Here is a 13,680-nt window from a genome sequence, read left to right as displayed (position 1 = left end):
GAATTTCGGGAGGGACAACTTGTACTGCTGTTTAATTCCAGGTTGAAGCTGTTCCAAGGGAAATTGAGGTCAAGATGGTCAGGACCGTTCGTCATTAACAAAGTACTTCCTTATGGAGCAATAGAGCTTAAAAATAAGAAGAATGGCGACACCTTCAAAGTTAATGGTCAGAGGTTGAAACCATACAATCCTGGTGAAGGGGGACCGATTGAAACTGTTAAACTCATCTGAGTATGAGGTGTCCCGTCGAGCCATGCGACGTTAAACGAAGCGCTGCTTGGGAGGCAACCCAAGGGAGGTTTGATTGTTAGTGTCATTTTATTTTTGCCGAGTCAGTTTTTTTTAAGAAAATCAAAGAAATGTTATTAAAATAGAAAAATTTTTTGAAAAAAGAAAGTGAGACACTGCCAATACGCGTATGGGTCTTATGATACGCGTATTGGACACAAAAAATGCGCCCCTCTGGTGAAACGCGTATGATACGCGTATAGGAGAAGAATACGCGTATGATACGCGTAGGGGACTAGGCCATACGCGTATCACTTTATGATACGTGATCTGTTACGCAGCTCATTTTTTGTACTTGTTTCAGCAGCGTATGATACGCGTATGGCATATTGATACGCGTATGGTACGCGTATGTGCACAAGATACGCGTATGGGCAGCGTATGATACGCGTATCAGTTTTATGGGCATGCTTATATAGTTTTTGTCCGTACGGACTTCATTTTCTCACTTTTTCGTTATGTGTTTTGTGCGTATTGCTGTGATTTTTCTCTGTTTTCTTCCCTTTCATTCAGTTTGCAGATCAATATCATGTCCCAATCACCAAACGAAGTCAACACATTCCGTACCACCTACCATGAAGAAAGATATGAGCAAATCAAGAGTCGAAGCATGGTCGAAGAAAAACATTGGATGTATCAGAATGACACGTATCCAGAGGTCACTAATATTCTAAAAAGGCAGAAGTTGATCTACTTCAATGACAAAATCCAACCGGTTTCACTGGATCTGATCTGGGAGTTTTACGCCAATGCACTACGGGTAACATCCGACGAAGACGATCCCACAGGAAATGCAGCGTTCGTTTCATGGGTAAGGGGCAAAGTTATCAAATATGATGGGAAGACGATTAACAGCGTGCTGAAATGCAAATTCTATGATTCCGTTTGCCCGTTTGCCGAAATGAAACGGTCTGACAAGAACTACTGGCCATACACTGATATGAAAAACTCACTGATTAGGCCAGGTCACGATTGGGCTCACACTTCAAAAATCTCTCCGGCGAAGATTATGGTAGTTGATCTAGCTCCGATTCCTAAGGCATTGGCATATTTCATTCATCATAATTTGAGCACTAATCGGAGCGGGTCGGAATTGATATCCGAACGTGCCCTACATCTCCATCAGATCCTGCATCAGAAACAAGTGAATATTGGCCAGATCATCGCTGCTGATATGGATGACATCGCTCAGTCGCCTAAGAAATCCTTAGGCCATGCGACTGTGATTTACCTGCTTTGCAAGAAAGCGGGTGTTCCGGATTTCTCTGATTCGCTGATGTTGCGACCGGCTGCACCGCTGAACGCCCATTGGATGAAGGAGAGGACGGTCACAGATGATCCGCCCCGACCTCTGAGGCGACCACGAGACAGGGAGGGAAGCCCCAGTGCTCCGCACCAGGAGGCTCAGCCGAATGTGTAACACCCTTCTAAATACCCCAAAATATTTAATTAAAATAATAACATATCAATCAGAGTAATTATGCCCCGAAGGGTGTCACACAATCATTTCACAACAATTATCAAAATATCCTGTCATGCTCATTTATTAAATCAAAATAAGACTCTTTTGCATAATTCGCAGCGGGTACAAAACATCGACATTCAAATCATGTACTACATTACATGTAAAGTTGAATCAACAACTAAATTAAAACATAGTCAAACATTCCCTCCCGATGTTACATCTACCAGAGCATGACCCACTAAGGACGACACTAGACTCCATAGCACTAGCTTCTACTCAACTCACTGCTCGTTACCTGAAAAATAGATGTAAGGGTGAGTTCCTCAATCAATATAATAAGCATTATAGAACAACATGTAATGCTAAGTAAATAACACATCAATTCACCCTAATCAGACTACGCACTCAGCAACGGCAATATCCGTTCAAACATCCTATTCAACAGTAACATATAGCATATGTATAATCTCAACCATACTCAACATCAACAACACAACACATAACACACATATAATACTGGAATACATCCATTCATATTATATGCCATACATTCATTATGAAATGAGACTCCACACATGCGGTACCGACTATCCTTGAACATACAGTTCAAGCTCACCGATCAAATCCAGATACGGCTACTAAGCTCACTAGTCCCACTCATTTGAGATCTAATGACTCACTCACCAATTCCTCACCATGGGAATTAGCTACAGCCCCGAAGGCTAGACTATGCACACTAATCATCTAGCATGCAAACATCAACAACAAACCCACCATGGTTCACTCACTAATTCCTCACCATGGTAATTAGCTACATCCCCAAAGGCTAGAATAAGCATGCTAATCACCTAGCAATGCAACAACAACAGCAACAATTCAAGAATAGACATAAGCTCACACTCTAAGCCATAAAACAGTCTATTCACAAATGCATACATAACTGATACATTCACACCATCATGCTTATCATCACACATCATTAATACATTTTATCACGAAAGCATATCACATCCTGCCACATAATCAAATACAATATTAGCACACTCTACTAATACCTATACCACTCAAAACAACGGGAAATGATCCCTGCTACATCATACATCAGCTAAGTACATCACTCAGCCTAAACAACCAAAAACTGCACAACAACAGCACAGAAAAATCACAATTCTGCCCATACGCGTATTGCCTATGCCCATACGCGTATTGCCCACGCCTGACCAAATCCATACGCGTAATGCCCACGCCCATACGCGTATGCTACGCGTATCACATTCCCATACGCGTACCAACAGAGACCAAAACACGTTCAAAACATCATCTTCCTCATCCATACGCGTATTGCCTAGTGCCATACGCGTACCAGCCATCTCATACGCGTATTGCCTAGTGCCATACGCGTATGACCAGAAACCAGAACTCTCAGATCTGCAATGGCTTTCTCTGCTACGAGATCTATCCAATTTACCCTTCCACAGTCCAAATTTCACACAATATTACACATAACATCTAACACGAATCATACATTTTCGATTTCACAAATTGTTAACCTTTCTACCTCTAATTCCTACGAATTTCTCATCAATCATCACCCAAATTCGTTCATCAATAAGTCACAAGTTCATCACATATATCATTCAATCAGAGGCAATTTCAATGGTTTCTCACTACCCATCACATACTATCCCATAATACCCGTTAATCGATGATAAACCCCCCTTACCTGAGTTAATCCGGCACTTCCGTTAGCTTCAAGCTTTTCCTCTTCTCTTGCTCTGCCTCTTTGCCTTTTTCCACTTTCAGCCGCTTCTCTGTTCCTTTTCACGTGAAAACCCTTTTTACCACAAATGAGACTTTTTATTATTCCAACTTATTTTATTCCAATAAAATAATAATCCAATAATGATTATTCCAAAATAATAATAATAATCCAAACTTCCAATTATTCAATTAAATTAATAAATAAAATATTAATTTAAATTAAATAATTATCTTATTTTAATTGGGGTGTTACAACTCTCCCCCACTAAAAGAGTTTTCGTCCTCGAAAACATACCTCAAGCGAACAACTCCGGATAAGACTCCTTCATCTGGCTCTCAAGTTCCCAAGTCACATTGCCACCTGCTGGTCCTCCCCAAGCTACCTTCACCAAGGCAATCTCTTTACCCCGCAACTGCTTCAACTCTCGATCCTCGATCCTCATAGGTGATGTTTCAACAGTCAGGTTATCTCTCACCTGTACATCATCTATTTGGACTACATGCGACGGATCATGAATGTACCTCCTCAACTGAGACACATGAAAAACCTCATGCAAATTCGCAAGCGATGGCGGTAAAGCGATACGATAGGCTACCTCTCCTATCCTCTCCAAAATCTGATAAGGACCAATAAATCGAGGTGTCAACTTCTTCGACTTCAAAGCTCGACCAACACCAGTTATCGGAGTAACACGAAGAAACACATGATCTCCCTCTTGGAACTCAAGTGACTTTCTCCTCTTATCATGATAACTCTTCTGACGACTCTGAGAAATTCTCATTTTCTCCTGAATCATCTTAATCTTTTCCGTAGTTTGTTGAACAATCTCCGGTCCAACCACAACACTCTCACCGGACTCATACCAACATAAAGGTGTCCGACATCTCCTACCATACAAGGCTTCAAACGGTGCCATACCAATGCTCGAATGAAAACTATTGTTGTAGGTAAACTCAATCAAAGGTAAATAACAATCCCAAGCACCTCCCTTTTCCAAAACACAAGCTCTCAAAAGATCCTCTAATGACTGAATCGTCCTCTCAGTCTGACCATCAGTCTGCGGGTGATATGCAGAACTCAATCTCAGCTTAGTTCCCAAAGCCTTCTGCAAACCTTCCCAAAACTTCGATGTAAATCTAGGATCTCTGTCCGAAACAATACTCGACGGAATACCATGCAAACTTACAACCTTCTCAATATACAACTCGGCTAATCTTTCTAACGGATAATCCATTCTGATCGGAATGAAATGAGCCGATTTCGTCAATCTGTCAACAATCACCCAAATAGCTTCAAAATTCTTATTTGTCCTCGGCAAACCAGACACAAAATCCATACTGATACTATCCCACTTCCACTCTGGAATAGCCAACGGTTGCATTAGCCCAGACGGCTTCTGATGCTCAATCTTCGACTTCTGACAAGTCAAACAGGAATAAACAAAACTCGCAATTTCTCTTTTCATTCCTGGCCACCAAAATAACTTTTTCAAATCATGATACATCTTCGTAGCTCCAGGATGAATACTCAAACCACTACGATGTCCTTCTTCAAGAATGCTCTTCTTAAGCTCAGTAACATCCGGAATACACACCCGATTACCAAATCTCAAAACACCATTCTCATCAACTCTGAATTCACCACCTTGACCTTGATTCACTAGAGTCAACTTATCAACCAAAAGCATATCGGATTTCTGACCCTCTCTGATCTCATCCAAAATATTACTCGTTAACTTCAACATTCCCAATTTAACACTATTGTGAGTACTTTCACACACCAAACTCAAATCTCTAAACTGCTCAATTAAATCCAATTCTTTAACCATTAACATAGACATATGCAATGATTTCCTACTCAATGCATCAGCCACTACATTTGCTTTACCCGGATGGTAATTCAAACCAAAGTCATAATCCTTCAGAAATTCTAACCATCTCCTCTGTCTCATATTCAGCTCTTTCTGATCAAACAAATACTTTAAACTCTTATGGTCACTGAAAACCTCAAATCTTGACCCATACAAATAGTGCCTCCACAACTTCAGAACAAACACCACAGCTGCCAACTCTAAATCGTGCGTCGGATAGTTCCTCTCATGAACCCTTAGCTGTCTCGAAGCATAAGCTATAACCTGCTTATTCTGCATCAACACACCACCTAAACCCAACAATGAAGCATCACAATAAACCTCGAATAGTTCCGACGAACTCGGTAATATCAGGATAGGAGCAGTAGTCAACCTTTTCTTTAACTCTTGGAAACCTTCTTCACATTTCGAATCCCAAACAAACGCTTGCCCCTTTCTAGTCAACATCGTCAACGGTAACGCCAACTTAGAAAATCCCTCAATGAACTTCCTATAATAACCAGCCAAACCAAGAAAACTTCGAATCTCAGCAACTGACTTCGGAGCTTCCCACTTAGACACCGCTTCTATCTTAGAAGGATCAACAGCAACACCACCTCTTGAAATCACATGACCAAGAAAACTAACCTCTTCTAACCAAAATTCACATTTAGACAGTTTAGCAAATAACTTCTTTTCTCGTAGAATTCCCAAAACCACTCTCAAATGCTCAGCATGCTCTTCTTCAGATTTCGAATACACCAAAATGTCATCAATAAACACTACCACAAACTTGTCTAGGTACGGATGGAAAATCCTATTCATATACTCCATAAATACTCCAGGCGCATTAGTCACACCAAAAGGCATTACAGAATACTCATAATGTCCATACCTTGTTCTGAAAGCAGTCTTCTGAATATCTTCAGTTTTCACACGTATCTGATGATACCCAGATCTCAAATCTATTTTGCTGAACACACTCGCACCAACCAATTGATCCATCAAATCATCAATCCTCGGCAAAGGATACCGATTCTTGATCGTCACTTTGTTCAGTTGCCTGTAGTCCACACACAACCTCATAGTACCTTCTTTCTTCTTAACCAACAACACTGGTGCACCCCACGGTGACACACTCAGACGAATAAATTTCTTATCCAACAGATCTTCCAGCTGACTCTTCAATTCAGCTAACTCAACAGCAGACATACGATATGGAGCCATCGATATCGGTCTAGTACCAGGTACCAAATCAATCGAGAACTCAACTTCACGCTCTGGCGGCAATTCATTCACTTCTTCAGGAAACACATCAGGAAAATCACACACCACAGCCAGATCACAAATCACCAGTTTATCTTTAGCTTCCAAAGTCGCTAACAGCATAAACAACTCTGCCCCATCTGCTACTTCCTCATTCACCTGCCTCGCTGATAGAAACAAATCCTTTCCTTCTTCAATCTCAGGGAATATCACAGTCTTATCAAAACAGTTGATAGAAACTCGGTTAAACACCAACCAATTCATACCCAGGATAACATCAATCTGCACTAGTGGAAGACACACAAGGTCTATCCCAAAGTCTCTACCAAAAATACTCAAAGGACAACTCAAACAAACTGAAGTAGTAGTCACTGAACCCTTCGCAGGAGTATCAATCACCATACTTCCAAGCATCTTAGATATCTCTAACTTAAGTTTCACAGCACAATCCAAAGATATAAAGGAATGAGTAGCACCTGTGTCAATAATAGCTACAAGAGGAAAGCCATTAATATAACACGTACCTCGGATCAAACGATCATCTGCAGAAGTCTCAGAACCCGATAAAGCAAAGACCTTGCCTCCTGACTGATTCTCTTTCTTCGGCTTAGGACACTGTGGACTGATATGACCCACTTCTCCACAGTTGAAACAAGTCACAGTCTTCAACCGACACTCTGCAGCCAAATGACCACCTTTTCCACACTTGAAACACTTCATCTCAGCACTGGTACACTCATGAACACGATGTCCAGCCCGACCACATTTATAACACTTAACAGGAGCACTAGAGTCTCCCCCACTAGGCCTCTTCATCCCACTCTGCCGCTGGAAACCTTTGCCAGCTGCATACGGTTTTCCACGATCAATCTGATTCTTACCTTTCCTATCAACCCTTTGCTGATAGCTCTCTGCTCTAGCCTTGGAATCCTGTTCGAAAATCCTGCAACAGTCAACCAAATCAGAAAACACCCTGATCCGCTGATATCCAATCGCCTGCTTGATCTCGGGACGCAACCCGTTCTCAAACTTCACACATTTGGAAAATTCCCCAGTAGCCTCACTATAGGGAGTATAATACTTTGACAGCTCTGTGAACTTAGCAGCATACTCAGTAACAGACCGGTTACCCTGCTTCAATTCCAAGAATTCTATTTCTTTCTTTCCTCTGACATCCTCTGGAAAGTACTTCCTCAGAAATCTCTCTCTGAACACAGCCCAAGTGATCTCAGCATTTCCAGCAGATTCCAACTCAGTGCGGGTAGCAACCCACCAATCATCAGCTTCCTCTGACAGCATATGCGTACCGAACCTGACCTTCTGGTTATCGGCACACTCAGTTACTCGGAAGATTCTCTCGATCTCCTTCAACCACTTCTGAGCGCCATCTGGATCGTATGCTCCCTTAAACATTGGAGGATTGTTCTTCTGGAACTCACTCAGTTGACGAGCAGCTCCCATTCCCACAACATTCGGATCTCCTCCAAGTACTCCAGCTAGCATACCCAGAGCCTCAGCAATTGCAGCATCATCTCTACCTCTTCCAGCCATCTCTATTCTGAAAACCCAACAAACTGAAACAATGAGTACTGATAGGTTACACAACACCTATACCGTACAGGGGAAACAGAATAATTACGACTCGACTCGACCAACCAGGCTCTGATACCACTAATGTAACACCCTTCTAAATACCCCAAAATATTTAATTAAAATAATAACATATCAATCAGAGTAATTATGCCCCGAAGGGTGTCACACAATCATTTCACAACAATTATCAAAATATCCTGTCATGCTCATTTATTAAATCAAAATAAGACTCTTTTGCATAATTCGCAGCGGGTACAAAACATCGACATTCAAATCATGTACTACATTACATGTAAAGTTGAATCAACAACTAAATTAAAACATAGTCAAACATTCCCTCCCGATGTTACATCTACCAGAGCATGACCCACTAAGGACGACACTAGACTCCATAGCACTAGCTTCTACTCAACTCACTGCTCGTTACCTGAAAAATAGATGTAAGGGTGAGTTCCTCAATCAATATAATAAGCATTATAGAACAACATGTAATGCTAAGTAAATAACACATCAATTCACCCTAATCAGACTACGCACTCAGCAACGGCAATATCCGTTCAAACATCCTATTCAACAGTAACATATAGCATATGTATAATCTCAACCATACTCAACATCAACAACACAACACATAACACACATATAATACTGGAATACATCCATTCATATTATATGCCATACATTCATTATGAAATGAGACTCCACACATGCGGTACCGACTATCCTTGAACATACAGTTCAAGCTCACCGATCAAATCCAGATACGGCTACTAAGCTCACTAGTCCCACTCATTTGAGATCTAATGACTCACTCACCAATTCCTCACCATGGGAATTAGCTACAGCCCCGAAGGCTAGACTATGCACACTAATCATCTAGCATGCAAACATCAACAACAAACCCACCATGGTTCACTCACTAATTCCTCACCATGGGAATTAGCTATAGCCCCAAAGGCTAGAATAAGCATGCTAATCACCTAGCAATGCAACAACAACAGCAACAATTCAAGAATAGACATAAGCTCACACTCTAAGCCATAAAACAGTCTATTCACAAATGCATACATAACTGATACATTCACAGCATCATGCTTATCATCACACATCATTAATACATTTTATCACGAAAGCATATCACATCCTGCCACATAATCAAATACAGTATTAGCACACTCTACTAATACCTATACCACTCAAAACAACGGGAAATGATCCCTGCTACATCATACATCAGCTAAGTACATCACTCAGCCTAAACAACCAAAACTGCACAACAACAGCACAGAAAAATCACAATTCTGCCCATACGCGTATTGCCTATGCCCATACGCGTATTGCCCACGCCTGACCAAATCCATACGCGTAATGCCCACGCCCATACGCGTATGCTACGCGTATCACATTCCCATACGCGTACCAACAGAGACCAAAACACGTTCAAAACATCATCTTCCTCATCCATACGCGTATTGCCTAGTGCCATACGCGTACCAGCCATCTCATACGCGTATTGCCTAGTGTCATACGCGTATGACCAGAAACCAGAACTCTCAGATCTGCAATGGCTTTCTCTGCTACGAGATCTATCCAATTTACCCTTCCACAGTCTAAATTTCACACAATATTACACATAACATCTAACACGAATCATACATTTTCGATTTCACAAATTATTAACCTTTCTACCTCTAATTCCTACGAATTTCTCATCAATCATCACCCAAATTCGTTCATCAATAAGTCACAAGTTCATCACATATATCATTCAATCAGAGGCAATTTCAATGGTTTCTCACTACCCATCACATACTATCCCATAATACCCGTTAATCGATGATAAACCCCCCTTACCTGAGTTAATCCGGCACTTCCGTTAGCTTCAAGCTTTTCCTCTTCTCTTGCTCTGCCTCTTTGCCTTTTTCCACTTTCAGCCGCTTCTCTGTTCCTTTTCACGTGAAAACCCTTTTTACCACAAATGGGACTTTTTATTATTCCAACTTATTTTATTCCAATAAAATAATAATCCAATAATGATTATTCCAAAATAATAATAATAATCCAAACTTCCAATTATTCAATTAAATTAATAAATAAAATATTAATTTAAATTAAATAATTATCTTATTTTAATTGGGGTGTTACAGAATGCAGCAGAGACACAGCCACCTCAGCCTCCTCCAATTGATGAGAACTCCAGAGAGTACCGGATGCAGATGTCACAGTTTTGTGTTATGCAGGACTTCTGCTTTCAGTATGGACTGTCAGGGAGAGTTCTTACTCATCAGACAGATCTGTGGGAGGAGGCACAGCGCTTCAGAGATAGATTCTCCGGACCGCCTCCAGCACCTCATTTTGGCCAGTTCACCTTTCCTTGGTGGAACCAGCCAGTTCAGATAGGGGGAGAGATTCCGCAGCAGCCACCGCAGCAGCCACCGCACCAGACACCACCTCAGCAGCAGCATACTCCGTCGGGCAACAAAGAGACATTGACGCCTATCTCTGCCTTCGCACGAGGGCACACTATGTTGGATCCGACAGATATGATTAACTTTGATACCCATATGCAGGACGGTGGACAGAGGGATTGATTTTGATTATGTTTTTGTACTTTTGGTTTTCTTTGTGTAATTTTTGTTTTTTAGTTATTCAGTTTTAATTTCTGTTGCTTTGATGTAACCACCTATTATGGGTTGGCTTATTCTAATGAATTTGATTTGGTTTACCTCCAGTTTCCTGTTTATTTCATTAGATACGTGACTATGTCTGGCTATTGGTTTTCTTGATCACGTACACCAACTACTTGGGCGTTCTCTCTTTCAGTCCCCTGACTGTAGATACTGTTGTTTATGATTGGACGCACTGGTTAAGATTAACATCAGAACCACGAGCATGAGCTTTGAACTCAGAGGTATGATAGAACAAGTCAGCTTAACCCGTCCTGGTGAGTTCATAAAAAGCCAAACACTTATTATCATATGAGCGATATCAGGTATGTCTTTATCAATCTTGGTTTGCGTACGTTCTTTTGTTATTATTAGCTGTACGAATACACACACTGAGGCATGTTTTTTGTTTATCACCTAGAGCCTTTCTAGCCATCCCATTATTATCATTATCCATTGTTTTACCCTGTTGAGCCTTTAATCATTTATTGTTGATATACCCGTTTTTTTTTCTAAAGCCAAGACCTTGGACCTATCTTACCCTGTTCAGAGTATGTGAGAATTGATTTCATATCTACGTTTCTATCTAAGTTTGGGGTTGTTGTTGGTATAGCAACCTTTAAGTTTGGGGTAGCTTTGCAGTACATGAATAGTAAGTGAATGTCGTATAAAAGAAAAAGAAAAAAGAAAAAAAAAAGAAAAAGAAAAAAAAAAATAACAACATGAAAAGAAAGAAAGAAAGAGAAAAGCGAAGAACAGCTTTTGAAAGATGCTACATTCACTAGAAATAAAAGGAAAAGAGGATTGCATAACCCTACAGGAATAATAAAAAAAAAAAGAAACGTAGTAAGAGAATGATTTCATGTACTCTGAACCAAAAAAAAAAAAAAAAAAAAAAAAAAACCCCTAGGTTCAACTTTCATAGCCTACCTAAACCCAAGCCCCGTTACAACCCTAAAAGACCTCAAAAAGTGTGTGTGATTGTACATGTTGATAGGATGAGAGAATTTATTCAAACTGCTGATTTGATATTGCATATTGTGATTTGAGAGTGATAACACTTTAACCCAGAGAGACTTGGTGAGAGTGTGATATAAGCTGACAGGTAAAGTCATATCTCTGAGGGAAAGAGTTTCTAGCTCGTTGGCTATGTGGAAGAATCAGAAAACCTGAAAAACATCAAGAGGTCCAGTGCGAAAAATTTCAGCAGTATTGTGGTAAGAACTGTTTTACAGTAAGTTTGGGGTGACATGATCTGTGATGGTAATAAAATGTTACTTGAGGACAAGCAACAAGCTAAGTTTGGGGTTGTGATCAGTCACCATTTATGCTAGACAGTCCACTATTTAACCGTAAATAAGTCAGGTAAACTGTGTAAATTGAAGCAATCTTAGTTAGATATAAGCTCAATTCTATAATATTAAGTGTGTTGTTACTTATGAGTTTCTTGAGGATATTTTACACTTTTTGGTATGTAGCAGGTAAAAAGCTAGTTTGGAAGCTCAGGAAATCAAACGTAAGATGCGAAATCGAGCCCGAGCAAGAAAACGGAAGAAAAAGCCAATTTTTGGAGAACCTGCTGTCCATACGCGTATGGCCTTACATGATACGCGTATGGACCTTCCCAGTACGCGTAGCATACGCAAATGACCAGAGGGATGGAAAATTCAGCCAAAAGACAAGCTTCTGGTGATACGCGTACCAGTCTGGGCAATACGCGTACCAGTCTGGGCAATACGCGTACCAGACTGGGCAATACGCGTACCAGTGACTGTGTTACGTCCAATACGCGTTTCATACTAGGCAGTACGCGTATGGGACAGCGCAGTACGCGTATGGAGCACAAATTCAGGAAAAATCCAACTGAATAGCTATTAAGAGGCCAGACCACGATTTTCCGGGGGTTGGACATTCTTGGAGAGAAAAGACGCGTTTTGAGAGCTGGAGACTCAACGAATATCAAAGGATTCATATGTTCAAGAGTTTTCAGACGATTGAAGATTGATTCCTCACGAAATTCTGTAATGACAACAATATTAATCTTTGTTTTTACTTCTATTATGAGTAGCTAAACCCCCCATTGCTAGGGGGTGACCCTGATTCTGAATGTGACAGATTTGATGTTTATGAATGTATTGCTTATTTCTTCTTTTCCATTGATTTGTTCTTATCGCCGTTCTTTATGCTTTATTCGTCGGACCAACGAATGATGATCAATATGAATAGTGTAAGCTGGACTGCGATTATTCATTGACCTGGATAAGAACTTTGGATAGTAAAAATAACCTAGGACTAGGGATTCTCTATCTGACCGGTAATTCTTGATATTTGAATGCTTGAGTATGAACCTAATTATTTGTGGACATAGTAATTAGGTTACATAATCAAAGGTCTTTTACTAAGGACTTAGGAATAGATACCCTTGAGGACCGGAATTAATTTGACAGGAATAATGTCTAAGTTTTCATAAATTATATCTGTTACAGGAAGTTTCATTCACCGAACCCTAGCAATCTTCTCTCATTTGTATCTCGTTCAACCTTTTTACTCGTTTTCTTTATTTGAAATTGGTAGTATAATTACTCACCACACAAAAACCAAAGACTTTTGTCTAATTGAAACAATCTATCAACTCTGTATCGTCAAGCAGTCCTTGAGATCGACAAACGGGGAAATTCCCTTTTATTACTACAGTGAGAAAAATAGTACACTTGCTATTTTCCCATCAGTGCTCACTTATAAAGCATGAAGTTTATGAACTATCTACTCTCCTATTTCACTCATTCGCCTT

Source organism: Lathyrus oleraceus, chromosome 3 (genome assembly GCF_024323335.1).
Source record: "Lathyrus oleraceus cultivar Zhongwan6 chromosome 3, CAAS_Psat_ZW6_1.0, whole genome shotgun sequence".
In the NCBI taxonomy this organism is placed as follows: domain Eukaryota; kingdom Viridiplantae; phylum Streptophyta; class Magnoliopsida; order Fabales; family Fabaceae; genus Lathyrus; species Lathyrus oleraceus.
This window is presented reverse-complemented; position numbering follows the sequence as displayed.